The sequence below is a fragment of the Arvicola amphibius genome, chromosome 2, assembly GCF_903992535.2.
Source record: "Arvicola amphibius chromosome 2, mArvAmp1.2, whole genome shotgun sequence".
NCBI lineage: Eukaryota > Metazoa > Chordata > Mammalia > Rodentia > Cricetidae > Arvicola > Arvicola amphibius.
The window spans coordinates 98,738,791-98,753,878 of NC_052048.2; positions in this window are offsets into that span (position 1 = coordinate 98,738,791).

Here is a 15,088-nt window from a genome sequence, read left to right on the forward strand (position 1 = left end):
ACGTGGTTAATCCTGGGCAAGTCTTGACCTCTCCCTGCCTCGGTTTCTTCAGGAGGATGAGATGGGTTAGTAGGCACAGATGCCCACAGCCCAGCCTGGCACCACGGAAGGCGCTCTGTGCGGTGTACGTCTGCTTCCTCGGGCAGGCTGCCCACACTCGTCTAGCAGACCCTCAAGATCGGGTCTCTGTGGTTGCTGCCAAAATCACTGCCCACGCCTGGCCTGTCTCTACCTCCAGGTCATCCCAACTCAAAAGCTGCCGGTGGCCACGGCTCCTGTTTCCATGTGACAACTCATAGGGCCAGAGTCTGACTCCAAGCCTTCCTCTGGTAGCCCTCACAAGCTAGGCCTAGCACCTGCTCTCAACGGGTCAATTAAGGAAACAAAACAACAATGGAGAACAGTAAAGGAGATATACAGTCAATATGACCATGTTGGGGGAGAGGAGCAAAGGAAAGTCCAGTGACTGCCAAGCTCATTTGGGGGTCCGGACACGAAATTTAGGTTTAAATGAAGGTAGGACGTGTGTGTAACTGAACTGTCCTGACCATGGTGCAGTCTACGGCCCCTGACTCCTCATCCCGACTCTGTCTCTCCTGAAAGGTGGTCTGACCAGTTGTCCCGACTGTGTGAACTCTGTTTCCCGGAGGCACTGCCCTCTTTCTTCTCCCAGAGTGAGACTCCTGAGGAAGTTCCATTTCCTCAGCAGGGTTTCAGTGTTCTGATAGCCAAGGGGAGAGTCTGAAAGTCTACAATATCTCCATCCCTGCAAGGATGGCTACAAGAGGCATCGGAACTGGCTGTCATGTTGGTTACTTTCTGATCCTGCAGCCAGTCCATACTCCCTGGAAACCTAAGCAGAGTGGGCCTCAGCCTGCTCTGGGCCTCTAGGCCTGCAGGCCCCCGGGCTCAGAGTTCCCAAAAGTGCAGATCCAATCTCACTGACAGTGCTGGAACTGTCCCACTAGGTGATGGACAGGCACTTGGAACCAGTTACACAACGAGCTCATTTGGGCCCCGGCGAACATGGCAAGTGCCAGCGGACTTTACCATTCTTCAGCGCACACACATACATTCCAACCCCCAAATATAAATCATTTTTTAAAAAGTGTTTAAAGGATGAGAACAGGAGGGTCAGGGGTGTGACTCAGTTGGTAGAGTGCTTGCCTAGCACACAGAAGTCGAGTCCCTGAGTTCAACCCCCAGCACTGAGTGAACCAAATCTCATCTCTCCCAGGAAAAGCTGTTAGACAGCAACACCCACAGCTGGGACCAGCGGGTCTCCACTCTATCTGTTCCAGTAAAGTTCTAGCCAGTGAGGGCTGCACAGCAAAACACTACTTCAAAACAGAGAGAAAGAGAAGCAAGAGAACTATTTTTATTTTTAATACAGCATGGAATATTTTGACAGGCTCTGTAGCCCAGCCTCTGATGCCCAGGCTCACCTTGAACCTCTCTGCCCTGCCCCACCCTGCCCCCTCTTTTCAACCCTTCTGGAGTTGCCCTAGGTCTGAGTCTCTGGAGCCTAGCAGGTGCACAGGCTCCCACTGCCTGTGCTCAGGCAGATGTCCCCACACTCTGTTGCTAACTAGCCTGAGTTCAATTCCCAACACACACACACACACACACACACACACTAAGGTGTGGTGTAGCCTAAAACCCTAGCCCTCAGAAGGCAGAGGCGGGGGTGGGGGTGGGGGTTCAACTGATGTGTTTGGGCCTAGTCCTAGAGAATTCCGCCCAAGCCTGGCCCCAGGGCCCATCTTCCCCTCCTCCCAGGGCTTCCTGCCTTCTAGGCATGACTTGCCTATTTAAATTAGTAGGTCCTGTACACAGTTGCCTAGATTGTCTAGGGACTGCCACTCACAGAGCAGGGAAAGCTATCACTGGGGAAAGTAGGCTTTTCTTTACTACCCTTGGGTCCTTCTAGAAGCTTCTGGCCTGTTCGAGTATACTCAGGAATGAAGACTCTGTGTGTGTATATATGTGTGTGTGTGTGCGCGCGCGTGAGTGCAGCCTGTGTGCTCCAGTGTGAAACACTGAACTCAGGCACAGTCCCATAATACACATCCCACAGTGCTCAGTTAGTTCTGTGTTCTCACCTCCTTACCTGGTGATCACTGTGAGTGGAGGAAGATCAGCTCAGTAGGTGGGGTTGCCTGAATACAATCCCCAACATCACAGAAACTAGGCATGGCAGCACACACCTGGGACTGGGATTGTAATTCCTTGGGAGGTGAAGGATAAGATGTTTAAAGTCTTCCACAGCAGATCAGAGAGTGTTCTCTGAAGATGGTAAGAGGTTCCAGCCTATGAAAGTCCTCCCTGCTACTGGACTTTGGAGAAGCCTCATGAAAAACAGAGAACTCTATCCTGAAAGGCTGTCCCTGGGCTGCCACCCGTTCCTGGAAACCTCTTCAGGGTTTCTCGGCTCCACTGGCTCGGCTGATTCTGAGATTAGACTAGGGAAGTTCTAAACTGCTGCCCACAGCAGCTGGGGATTCTCTTTGGCATCCTCTACTGCTTGGGTAAAGCCAGATTCTTGGCTTTGCTGCTGAAAAGGAGTTTGGGACGGTCAGGTCATCTTCGGCCGCACAGCACACTTAGGATCAGTCTAGCACACGTGAGTTCAAGAATGTAGATTCATAGAGGGGAAAGGGGTAATATTTACCATGGCAAAATACACAATTTTGGTGTCTTCTGCCTTTCCCTCATATAGTTGCTAAGTAATTTAAGTGAGGTCCTAGGGTGGTCCCTTAGGTGTGTTGGACGGGGTATAGCTGATAAAGTGAAACCTTTGCAGAAAAAGTTGAGATCTTGTTTTCATTAAAAATAAGTTTATAGTCAAAAAAAGTAGAAGCTGGGTGTGATGGTACACACCCTTAATCCCAGGAGAGGCAGGAGGATCTCTGTGAATGTCAAGGCCAGCCTTATCTACACAGTAAATTCCAGGACAACCAGACCTAGATAGTAAGGTCTCAAAAAGAAAAAAAAGTTGATTTTTTTTTTCCTCCAGACAGGGTTTCTCTGTGTAGTCTTAGCTGTCCTGGAACTCATTCTGTAGACCAGGCTGGTCTCAAACTCACAGATATCCACCTGCCTCCACCTCCCAAATGCTGGGATTAAAGGTGTGAGCCACCACTGCCCAGCTAAAAGGTGATAATTTTGTTCCTGATATTTTCCTGGAAACTTAGGTTTACATCTGGGAAAGGAATGAGACCACCTATGCTTGAAACTCAAGTACAGCTCACTGCTACCTAAATGTTCTTATTTAAATCTCTGTATAAAAAATTCACAGCAAGTTTTTATTTATTCTTTTTTTGTTGATTTGTTTTAGTTTTTTGTGGGTTTTTTTGTTTTGTTTTTTTGAGGCAGGGTTTCTTATTCTTGTGTAACAGCTCTGGCTATCCTGAAACTAGGTCTTTCTTTCTTTCTTTCTTTCTTTCTTTCTTTCTTTCTTTCTTTCTCTTATCTTTTCTTTGCTTCTTCCTCCTTCCTTCTATTACTGGATTCTTTTTCCTTCCTTCCTTCCTCTTCCTTCCGTCTTCTTTCCTCTGCTCTCCTCTCTCTCTCTTCTTTCTTTCTTTCTTTCTTTCTTTCTTTCTTTCTTTCTTTCGAAAGGTTTCTCTGTAGCTTTTGGAGCCTGTCCTGAAACTTACCCTGTAGACCAGGCTTACCTCAAACTCACAGAGATCACCCGCCTCTACCTCCCAAGTGCTAGGATTAAAGGCATGTGCCATCACTGCTGGCACAGCAAATTTTATTAATCCTGCTGGATTCTTAACTCTCCCACTGAAAGACTTTAATTCAGTGATTCTCAACCTGTGGGTCACGATCCCTTGTGGGGGTCACATGTCAGATATCCTGCATATCAGATATTCACATTCTGAGTCATGACAGTAGCAAAATTACAGTTATTAATTACTTAGCAACAAAACAATTTCATGGTAGGGGTCACCATGACATGAGGAACTGTATTAAGGGGTTGCAGGATCAGGAAGGTTGAGAACAGTTGCTTTGACTGGGCACCAAGGTGAGGGGCCTTATTTTCTTTTCATGCTCTTAATTTTTCTGTGTTTCTATCCTTGCACAGATGTCTGTCTGGGAAGACAGTCAGCCTCAGGTGTCAAATCAAATTGTACATATCTGAAATAGGTTTTCTTTGGGGGAGAAAAAGTTTAATTCAAAAAAGCTATGTAACCTGGGCGGTGGTGGCGCATGCCTTTAATCCCAGCACTCGGGAGGCAGAGGTGAGCAGATCTCTGTGAGTTCGAGACCAGCCTGGTCTACAAGAGCTAGTGCCAGGATAGGCTCCAAAGCTATAGAGAAACCCTGTCTTGAAAAACAAAAACAAAACAAACAAAAATAATGTAAGAGCCAGGCATGGTGACTTACTAACCTTTAAACCACGGATTGCTGCTATCCTTTCCCTGTCCCATGAAAACGCCCTGCCACACTGCCACATCTCTCTAGGGGCCCCATGCTGTGGGTTCCCATTGACAAGCCATGGGAGCTGAGGCCTCCAGCAGTCTGGGGACTTTGAGAAAGCCTTGGGGCGTGTGAGAGCTGTCCTGTGGCATAGCAAACCTTGAGACCACTTAGCTGATTGAGCTACCTGGATCAGGGAGGTAGAGAGGGGAGGAGATGCTAATTCCACCAGGTGAGAATAATACCACTACCACAATTTTTGAGCCAAATTTAAAGCAAGCTTTATTAAATATTGGCCAGGACCATGGATTCTGGCCAGGTCCATACCCTGGATCCCCAGAGTACATCTTAAATTGCATCAGTCAGGGGCTTACAAAGGCAAACCCACAGGGCTAAGCACTTCCTACCTTCTTCCAATCAGGTGCAAGCATCCATCCTGACATAGTTTCTGCCTACCTACTTCCCGCCTATGTGTGATCCAGCATGCGTAATGTGCAGTTGGGGCAACCAAGCTTGTTTACAGAGGTGAAAACATTCAGCTGTTATCTTACATAAACAGCTCCCAGCATTCCAGGACTTGTCCGTCCTTGAGCAAGTGGGGCTTACACAGCTTAGAGGCGTTTTTTTGTTGTTGTTGTTGTTTGTTTGTTTGTTTTACAGATCTCTTAAGCACAGCACTTTAAACTTAAAACATAATATTAGCCATCAGAGACAAGGTAGAGCCAATGACACCCCTTTTTCAACTCCCTACTGGCGTGGATCTGAAAGCTGACAGACACACCTTGAAGGAATAGGCAGGCATCAGTGAAGGGAGAGGAGCTCCCCCCTCAGTGCCTGCTCATTTCTGCTGATGCCATCAAAAGAACTTTCCAGACCCATGAGTGGAAGGAACCGGAGAACTCTTTTCTTTTCACCTTGTTTTGTTCATTTGGTCTTTGGATATTTATGGTTCACTGGTTATGGGCCTGTTCTGTAAACTAGGGATTAAAAGAATATTTGTTGGCCATTGTCCAGAGTCAGCAGGGTTGGGGTCACAATTGCAGGACACAAAACACCCCGAGTTTCTGTCTCCTTATCTTTGAACTAGTTCTTACTTTACTGGGTCACTCCAAGGGAGCAAGAACTCACTGTCATTTTTTCTTTTTTTAATTGGACAGGGCTAGGTAATGTCAGACCACAAGGTAAACATAAAAAGTGTGGCCAAGTGTCTTCAGGGCACAGGGTTGTCCAGGGTTTTATGGTTGTTTTCTCTATGATAAAATTAATGCCAGACTGCAAATGCTTAAACCCTCAGACACCTCAGACAAGCACCGTGCCCCATCCAAACACAGTGGTGAGTCCAGCAGGAAGAGCCAAATGATGCCAAAATAAGACAAGCCTCTGCCCTGTCCGAGAAGAAAGACTTTAAGCTGTCCCTGGCTCATCTCATGACAGTGGCTCAGAAAACTGATGTTTGCAAAGCACTGTCCTCCCCTCAAACTACAGACTAGACCCCAGGTCTCCTGATTTCCAGCAAGCTGTCCTGTAGCCCCCAGAGGACACACACACATCACTGCTCTGACCAGATGTGGTTGTGGTAATTCTCACTCCCTCAGTCTTGGTGGCAATGAGGTCTCAAGAAACCTCTAGGTGCAGGACAGTGGGCCACAGGCCGGCCTGTGTGAGTAGCCCTCGGTGATGTCACTGGGAGTTGTCCATTGGTGACTTCACGGCGGTGTGAATATCACACACACCTCCCCTTTGCCTTAGCTGTGTAGCGTGGCATTTTTCCAGGCTTCACTCGGGTCAGAGTGTGCTTTTAAAAAGCTAATGACAGCCAGGAGTCAATGTGGTGTAATAAGGGGTTTGGTTTTATGAGGAGGAAGAATTACCTTTGTCCATGAAAAGGTGGTTTTCAAGTTAAAATTATGTCATCGGGTGCCTCTCAGACGCTGGCTAAGAATGATGGCTACAGGGGTGGTTTCTTCTCAACAAGGCCAGAGAAGAACATGCACCGTTGAGGCAGGAAACAGTTCCCACTTGCTCCTGAAATGCTGAGCCAGCAGACTTCCCAAAGACTATCCAATCTCAGACCAGAGTCCTGCCCCGAGAACACAGTTCTCCAAGGGCAGAATGGGAAGATCTCATATCCCCAGTGAGCCTCGGCTGTGCTAAAAATGCAGGTCTAGCTGGGTGGGTTGCTCCATATACAGCTGATGGCAGTATTTATAGTTTGGCAGGAGCTGTAGTCTCCAACACAGCACTGACCGGCTACAGATGTTCACTTCTTATTCATAAATTATTTTCAAGTTTCTTTACATTTATTTATTTTGTCGGGGAGGAAGGGCGAGTACACACATGGTACACCCGCGAAGGTTGGGGGACAATTTGTCAGTCAGATCTTGCCTTTCACATGTGGGTCCTGGGTATTAAACTTAGATGGTCAGACTGCTGTGTCTGCCTGCCTGGTGTACATCTGCGCAAGCGCATGCACACACAAACACATACTAAAAATGTTTTAAATTTAAGAATAAACAAAACTTGCCAGGCATGGTGGTGCACACCTTTAATCCCAGCACTCAGGAGACAGAGGCTGGTGGATCTCTGTCAGTTCCAGGCCAGCCTAGACGACAAAGCAAGTTCCAGGACAGCCAGAGCTACACAGAGAAACCCTGTCTTGAAAGACAAAACAACAGAAAAGAATAAACAAAAATTGTCTGGGCAATCTAGCTCAGTTGGCAGCGTGCCTGCAGGTCTAGCATGCATGCACAAAGTTCTGGGTTCAATCCCAGCCCTGGGAGGAGAATTGTGAAAGCCAGGAGAATTAGGTCAACCTCCGGTAGTTCAAGGCCAGCCTGGGATGCAGGGGGCTATATTTTAAAAAGCAAGCAAATAAACAAAACCCAAATCCTGATCCTAAAATGACTATTATGTTTCCTATGTTAATCTTCTAAGGGACATTTAGTAACAATCGTATCTGCAGCCCACACACAATGAAAGGAGTGTTTTACTTGACAGAAGCAGAAAGGTTATTAAGTAACCACTGTAAGGGTGTGCAAATGCTCACCAAAGATAGGAAGGAATCCCTAGCTCGGTAAGTTTCATTGTAGCAATGAAGTATCCAAATTCACTCTGAGGCCTGGGAGAGGCCCTTCATCTAGTTACTTTGAAAATAAAATAAAGAAGGTGCCTCTCCGGGCATAGGTCTTTAGTACCAGCATTCAGGAGGGAGGTAGTGACAGGCAAATCTCTGTGAGTTTGAGGCCCACCTGGTCTGCATGAACTTCTGGGCTATCCAGGGTTAAGTGAGACCTTGTCTCAAAAATAATAATACAAAAAAAAGTTAAAGACTAAGTAAAGCAGGGCATGGTGTCATGTATTTGTAATTCCACATAAGAAGAGGCTGGGGGATTGTCACAAGTTCCAAGTCATCCAGGATATATATATATATATATATATATATATATATATATATATATATATGGTTCTACATCCCTCCACTAGACAACACCTCTTCCTCTTGCTATATGCTTCACCTGCCAGTGTCATCCTTGTTGACTATTTGGAGTATCCCTAATGTTTGATTATTATAAATGATATTAAAAATAACTTCATTTTACATGCAATGGTGTGAGGGTGTCAGATTCCCCTGGAACCGGAGTTACAGGCAGTTGTAACCTGCCATGTGGGTGCTGGGAATTGAACCTGGGTCCTCTGGACAAACAGCCAGTGCTCTTAATGGCTGAGTCATCTCTCCAACCCTCATACAGCTCTTTTTAATGTATAAAATTCCATATGTTTTTCAGGCCAGACATGGTAGTGCCCACTTGTAAACCTTGCACTTGGTGTGGCCAAGGAAGGAAATAAGAGAGTCTGGGCTACATATTAATACCCTATCTCAAAAAAATACTTTATCTCCAAAAACTGAAAACAACAAAATAAAACTAGAGGGGGGTCCTTTACAGTGGAGCCCTAAAGTGAGCTTGAGCTAGCAAGCAGACTCGGGGTTCAGAAGGGCTTATCATACAGACACCTCCCAAGCAGGGTCACCAGATGGAAGGACATGCATCTTTCAGTCCTTGAATACCTGCTGTCAGATTGTATTCATTGAACATTCTCTCCTGGATATACCTGAGAGAGTCGCTGTCACAGTTCAACAACCTGAGCAAATACATCTTAAAATGTTATTAATTCATTGTTTTGTTTTGTTTTTTGAGACAGGGTCTCAAAAATCTATGTAAGCCCTTCTTACATAGATCCTCCTACCTATGCCTTCCCAGTGCTGAGGTTAAAGTCATATGCCATCACACTGGCTTCATTCATATTTTTTAAAATTCTGTGTATGCATGTGTGTCTGTAGGTGGATATGTGCATGTGAGTGCAGTTACCCAAGGAGGCCAGAAGAGGGTACTCTATCCACGGGGGCTGGAATGACAGGCGATGGTAAGTCACCTGATTTGACTACTGGGAGCCAAATTCAGATCCTTTTGCAAGAGCAATACATAGCCTTTTCTTTTTTTGGTTTTTTGAGACAGGGTTTCTCTGTACCTTTGGAGCCTGGAACTAGCTCTTAGATCAAGCTGGCCTTAAACTCACAGAGATCCACCTGCCTCTGCCTCCCGAGTTTTGGGATTAAAGGCATGAGCCACCACTGCCTAGCGTATTCTTTTAATTTTTAATTTTAATTAAAAAATATAATTTATTTATTTTTATTTTATGTGCTTTGGTGTGTATGTCTGTCTGAGGGTGTCCGGTCCCCTGAAACTAGAGTTACAGATAGTTGTAAGCTATCATGTGGTTGCTGGGACTTGAATCTGGGTTCTTTGGAAGAGCAGCCACTGCTCTTAACTGCTGAACCATCTCTCTAGACCTCAATACATATTTTAACTGTGGCAATGACTCTGCAGCTCCAAGCAAATGTTTTTTGAAGGATGTGAATGACCCATGCCTTCCCATTCCTTTCCTACTGTTCTGTGCCTGGCCAGAAGCATCTCTAAGGGTTTTTTTTTGTTGTTGTTGTTGTTGTTGTTGTTTTGGTTTTTTGTTTGTTTGTTTGTTTCATTTGGTTTGGTTTGGTTTTTCAAGACAGAGTTTCTCTGTGTAGCTTTGGAGTCTGTCCTAGAACTTGCTCTGTAGACCAGGCTGGCCTCGAACTCACAGAAATTTGCCTGCCCCTGCCTTCTGAGTACTGGAATTAAAGGTGTATGCCAACACCACTGCCTGGCCACATCTCTAAGTATTATTCTTCTGTTAGGACCAAAGTCATGGATACTTGTCACAAGGAACATTGGCAGTGTGTCTCCAAGAACCACCAAGGTTGGTGTGCAACATGGGCCTGGGTTCACGCAGGTATGTTCTGAAAAGAGATGTGGGAGATGGGGTGCAAGCAAGACATTGGGGGGCAGGAGATGGAAGAGGAGGGTAGCCTGAGACGTTATAGCCAAACCAGAATATTGCAAACATCAGACCAGGGTCTGTCTATACACCACTTAAATGTCATCTGGGACCTGTGTCTACCTTTGGTCATTCTGTATAGAATAGGATATGTATAGGGTTGGCATCTCTGTGTGTTTACCCAAGAGCTTGGTGGGTGCAGGGAAGAGAGAACATTGCCATCCAAGAATAGTGCTAGCATCTTACCACATGGGATAATGATGGCAGCACATCCACCCACCTGCCAAGCTCCAACTCATCAGAGAAACAGAGACCGGGTGAGATGGGTAGGGCCAAGAAATCCCAAGGAAGTCAGAGACGGAGTCCCCCAAGAATCCCACCCCTGAGGCTCTATGCCTTTGAGGTGAGGTTTGTGTAGATCCTCAAAGTCCTAATAGTAAGGTATTCTGAGTAAGGGCTGCAGCACCCTGTAGATACTGAAGCAGGTACAAGGAAGGGAGGGAACAGACAGGAGCTGAGCTTCTACCTGGGACAGAGCCAAGTCCCACCAATAACTCTGCAAGATATTAATGAGGTCCCAGACTCAGAGCGGTGCAAAGACTTCCCTAAGCCCCACTACAAGTCATGTCAAACTCACCTTGGTGCTTCCTGGGCACCCACATTGGGCCAGGAGCCCGTGGTTCAGCAAGGGCGGGACAGTGGGTACCGCCTGCAATAAGGAAGGGCATTGTCTGTAGATCATAAGCTGGGCTCACAGTTGTCCTGCTTGTTATTATTATCCTGCCCATCAACTCTAAACAAAGGCATTGATAAAATAGCCTTCCCTGAGAACACGCCTTTGTTCTGCACAATGGCTGTGGTTATGAGCTTTAATAGTGTGCGCGGAACATCACATCTGCATGACTTCTGCTGTCCTAGAGGATTCTGCACCAAAATTAATGTTGAGAAACTCCCAGTTCCACTGCCAGACCCTGATTCACAGGCTTATCCCCGCGTGTCCATTTGAGAATGAGTTTCTTATGGGCCCTAGTCTTTCAGCAAGCTGACCGCTCATCCTGGCTCACCCAGGGCTCTGCTAGTTTTAGCACCAAGTCTGAATGTTGGCCACTCCACCTTGGAGCCTGGTCCCTGGAAATCCTATGGCTTCAGCTGTCATGACATGCGAAAAGAATGCTGATATTATAGGCATCGTGAATGCTAAGAAACAGAGTTTGATTTCCCTGCTATAGCACTTGGCTGATCACAAGCCTGTCAGGCAGGCCCAACCCAGTTGAATATTGAGTATGGCCCTGAGAGAGGGACGGATAAGAGCAGACCTTTGATATTGGGGTGTGTGCACAGTTTTGAGACATTACAAATAATTGTGCTGTAGCTGCCTCCCTGGACTGCTGGGGTGCCATCTCTTCAGACCCTGACAGGTCAGGCATTCGCTGGTCATCCGCTGAGGAGCTGTAGATGATTTTGCCCTGCCCTGGTCATCTTGTTCCTTCCTCCATGGAGGCACTGCCTGCTTGCTTCTCACCTGCTGACCCCTGCGTTCCACCAAGAATGGCCATAATGAAGAAGGCCATCTGCCTACAGATGTCTGCTGTCTCTGAAGAGTGGAGGAGTGTGCCAGAGGGGAGCCCTGTGGGACAAGTTGGGATAGCACACTGAGTAGGGACAGGGCATCATTACTCTGGAAAGGAAAGAAAGATCTAGAGGAGGAGTGGGACTGGAGACACAATAGTGAGTCTAGTTTCTTTTTTTTAAAAAAAGAAATTTATTTTTATTCATATGCATGTGTGTATGTGTGGCTGCTTGGGTTTATGTGCACTATGTATATGGAGATACTCCTGGAGGCAAGAGGACATTAAATCTCGTGGAATGAATGACTGGCAGATGTGACTCTCCACGTGGGTGCTGGGAACTGAACCAGAGTCCTCTGCAAGAGCAGTATGAGCTCTTTACCCCAGAGCCATCTCTCCAGCCCCTGCGCAGTGAGCTTTCAATGGTATAAAAAAAGACCCACCTCTTTCATTGTCTAAGAAGGAAGCAAGAGACAGCCAGGGTTTGTTTGGATTTTCAGGGTGCTCAAGCCAACTTGAAAAGTCCCCCAGGGACTCATTGAACCTCATTAGGAAGAGTAGGGGCAATGGCTAGACTGATTTGAGTGCATCTTTGGGAAAGGGCAGAGTCTGTCCTCAGCCTGCCTGCTCTCAGGTTCACTTTGAGAGGATGGCCCTATCTCTTCCTGGATTTTCTCTCCCCCGTCTCCCTTAGGTGGTTCAAGCTCCCTCCTAGAAGTACTGTCTGTGAGCCCAATTCCTACTGGTCAGCCCAGGGCTTGCAGCCCTTTGAGGACCTTACCTGCTTCTATCCCTAGCCCAGGTGTTGGTCTCTTTCTTCAGTCATGAGGTTTTCCTGGTCACCCCTCCATCAAGTGGTCTGCTTAGGCCCTGAGTAATCCAGACACAAAATGGAGAGTTTTTGTGTTTTCATTTGGTGGCCCTCTTGCCTTCCACACTAATAGGCCTGATGGAAACTACAAGTTGAAGCCATGACAAAGGAGGCTGGAGTGGGGGATGCAGCTCACATAGCCCACAACCCTCTCCCAAAGGAGAGTTGGGCATGGGCAGGTTTCTGTGCCCACAAGACTTGTTTTTGCCCTCACTCCAGTTTTGTTTAAACTTTTCTAAGCCCAGCTCATCTTCTCTATTATTTCTGGTGTCTCTGCCTTTGAGTCCCAATACTGTCCAGGCAACTGGCACAACAGAGCAAAAGCCTGAGGCCAGTCCTCCCCTCTGAACATGAACTATTCAAGAACAGGTACATCTGGGGTTGATGAAATGACTCAGTGGGTCAGGGTGCCTGCCACCAACACTGACAGCCTGGGATGCCTGGGACCCAAATGGTAGAAGGAGGGACCTCATTATTGTGGGTTGTCCTCTGGTCTCCATGTGTGCATTATAGCTTATGCATGTACATTCCCCACAACAACAACAACAATAGATAAAATTCAATTTGAGCTGGGCAGTGGTAGTGCACACGTATAATCCCAGCACTCAAAGAGGAAGAGGCAGGAGGATATCTCTGAGTTCAAGGCCAGTTTGGGTTAAGTAGTAAATTCTGGGACAGCTAAAGCTATGAAAGAAAGAAAGAAAGAAAGAAAGAAAGAAAGAAAGAAAGAAAGAAAGAAAGAAAGAAAGAAAGAAAAGAAGGAAGAAAAGAAAAGAGAAAAGAAAAGTTAAGTTCCTTGGGCTCATCTCTTTCTTCTGGGGCATGCTAGGGTCCTGGTGTAGAAGTATGGAGAAGTAGAGGTGGTGTTCAGAATCGCCGTGTCCAGTCATGCCCCCCCCCCCCGCCCCCGCTGTCCCCCTCTCTACTTGCACAGGTGTGCAGGCTTTCTCTTCCTAGCAGCCCCTCAAGGTGTTTTTGGCCGTGACTTGCCAGGAATGCTTACTGACTCCCGGAAGAGTGCTAACCTTCCGGAAGCCTCCATTGTGCAAGGGCCATCCAGGCACTGTTCACTGCCACAGAAGGAAGAGAGAAGCTTGCTAGCTCTGGGGCTTCCCAGAGGTGAGGCCCACGAGGGTGTGGCTCCAGCAAAAAAAAAAAAAAATGGAACAGAGCAAAACCCAGCAGAGATGTTGTGCCTTGTGGGCATCACCAGGCACTTGGGAGAAGATAAAAGATGCCATTTTAATTACCAGAAGCTGAGCCTTCTATTGGCCCCGGCAGACCCACAGGAACCTAGCAGTATGTCCCTGCTATACTGGAGAAGCTCAACAGACGTACAAGATGAATGTGACCTAAAGATGAATGCTCATCTTCTATGTCCTTCATTCCAGAGAACACACTAAATGGGGAAGGGATTCTCAGCAGCCAGTGGCTCACACAGAAACCCCAGATGCCTTTTAAAGTCACGTCTAGTTTCGTTGCTAACACTTATTGTGTTCATGTGTGTGCCTTTTACATGTGATTGCCACAGTGCACCTGGAGGTTCTCTCCTTCCACCATGTGGGTTTAGAGATTCAATTCAAGTGTAAGCTCAGGCTTGGTGACAAGCTCCTGTACTCGCTGGGCCATCATGTGTGCTGCGGAGGGGGTTGTTTGTATTTTTACTGTTTGCTTTGCTTTTGAGACAAGGTCTCTTTGTAGCCAAGTATGGCCTTGAATTTATGCTTCTCTTGCCCACACCTCCCAAATGCTGGGATTACAGACACGCTACCATATCTGGTTTTAGAAATGCTGGAGATTGAACCCAGGGCTTCACGCATGACAGCTGCAGCTAGTCCCAGTTACAACAGAACAATACACAGTGACTTCTCTGGGTCAGGTTAAGGGTTAGAAGCTGAACCTATAGCGTCAAAAGCAAATTATGGTTCTGGCCTTAAAGGGGGAATGGAGGGTCAGGAAGGATGAAGCAGGAAGTTGAAGGTACCTGAAAGACCCCCATTCAATAATAGCAGCAGTAACGCCATTTTGCAAGGCATGAAATTTTACCAGCACAAAGGACAGGGAAGATTAGTTAAAGTTCAGTTCAGAGAAACAAGGGCAATGAGGGGCCAAGCAGGATATCTGTGGTTGGACATCTGGGCCCTAGCCCGGGGACAGAGACAGTTGGTACCCGAGATATGGCTAAGTCAGCACTAACATCTGGTTACTTGGAACGCCCCGTAGCTGTTTCCAGACTCCCCCACAACTGTCTCCAGGTGCCCCGACTTGAACCCCCGCCCCATTCAAACTAACCAATCAACGCTGCTTCTCGCTTCTGTACCCGCGCTTTTGCTCACCGACCCTATAAAAACCCACTGCTCCAGCCTAAAGGTGCGCTAGTCCTCCGAGAGACTAAGTCGCCCCAGGTACCTGTGTATCTGAATAAAACCTCTTGCTTGTTGCATCCGAAGAGTGGTCTCGCTGTTCCTTGGGAGGGTCTTCTCAGACTGGAAGACAACCCAATTCGGGGGTCTTTCATTTGGGGGCTCGTCCGGGATTTGAAGACCCCTGCCCAGGGACCACCGACTCACCACCGGGAGGTAAGCTGGCCAGCGATCGCTTTGTGTGACTGTCTGTACTATGTTTTTATGTTTGCGCCTGCGTCCGAACTAGTTAGCTAACTAGATCTGTATCTGGCGGACCCGCGGAGGAACTGACGAGTTCGTACTCCCGACCGCAGCCCTGGGAGACGTCCCGGGGGCATCTGGGGTCCAATTCGGGACCCGTCTGTTTTCTGTGAACCCTACCCGGATCGGACTGTTTGGAGCTCCTCCGCAGTCAGAAGGGTATGTGGTTCTTCTGGGAGTAG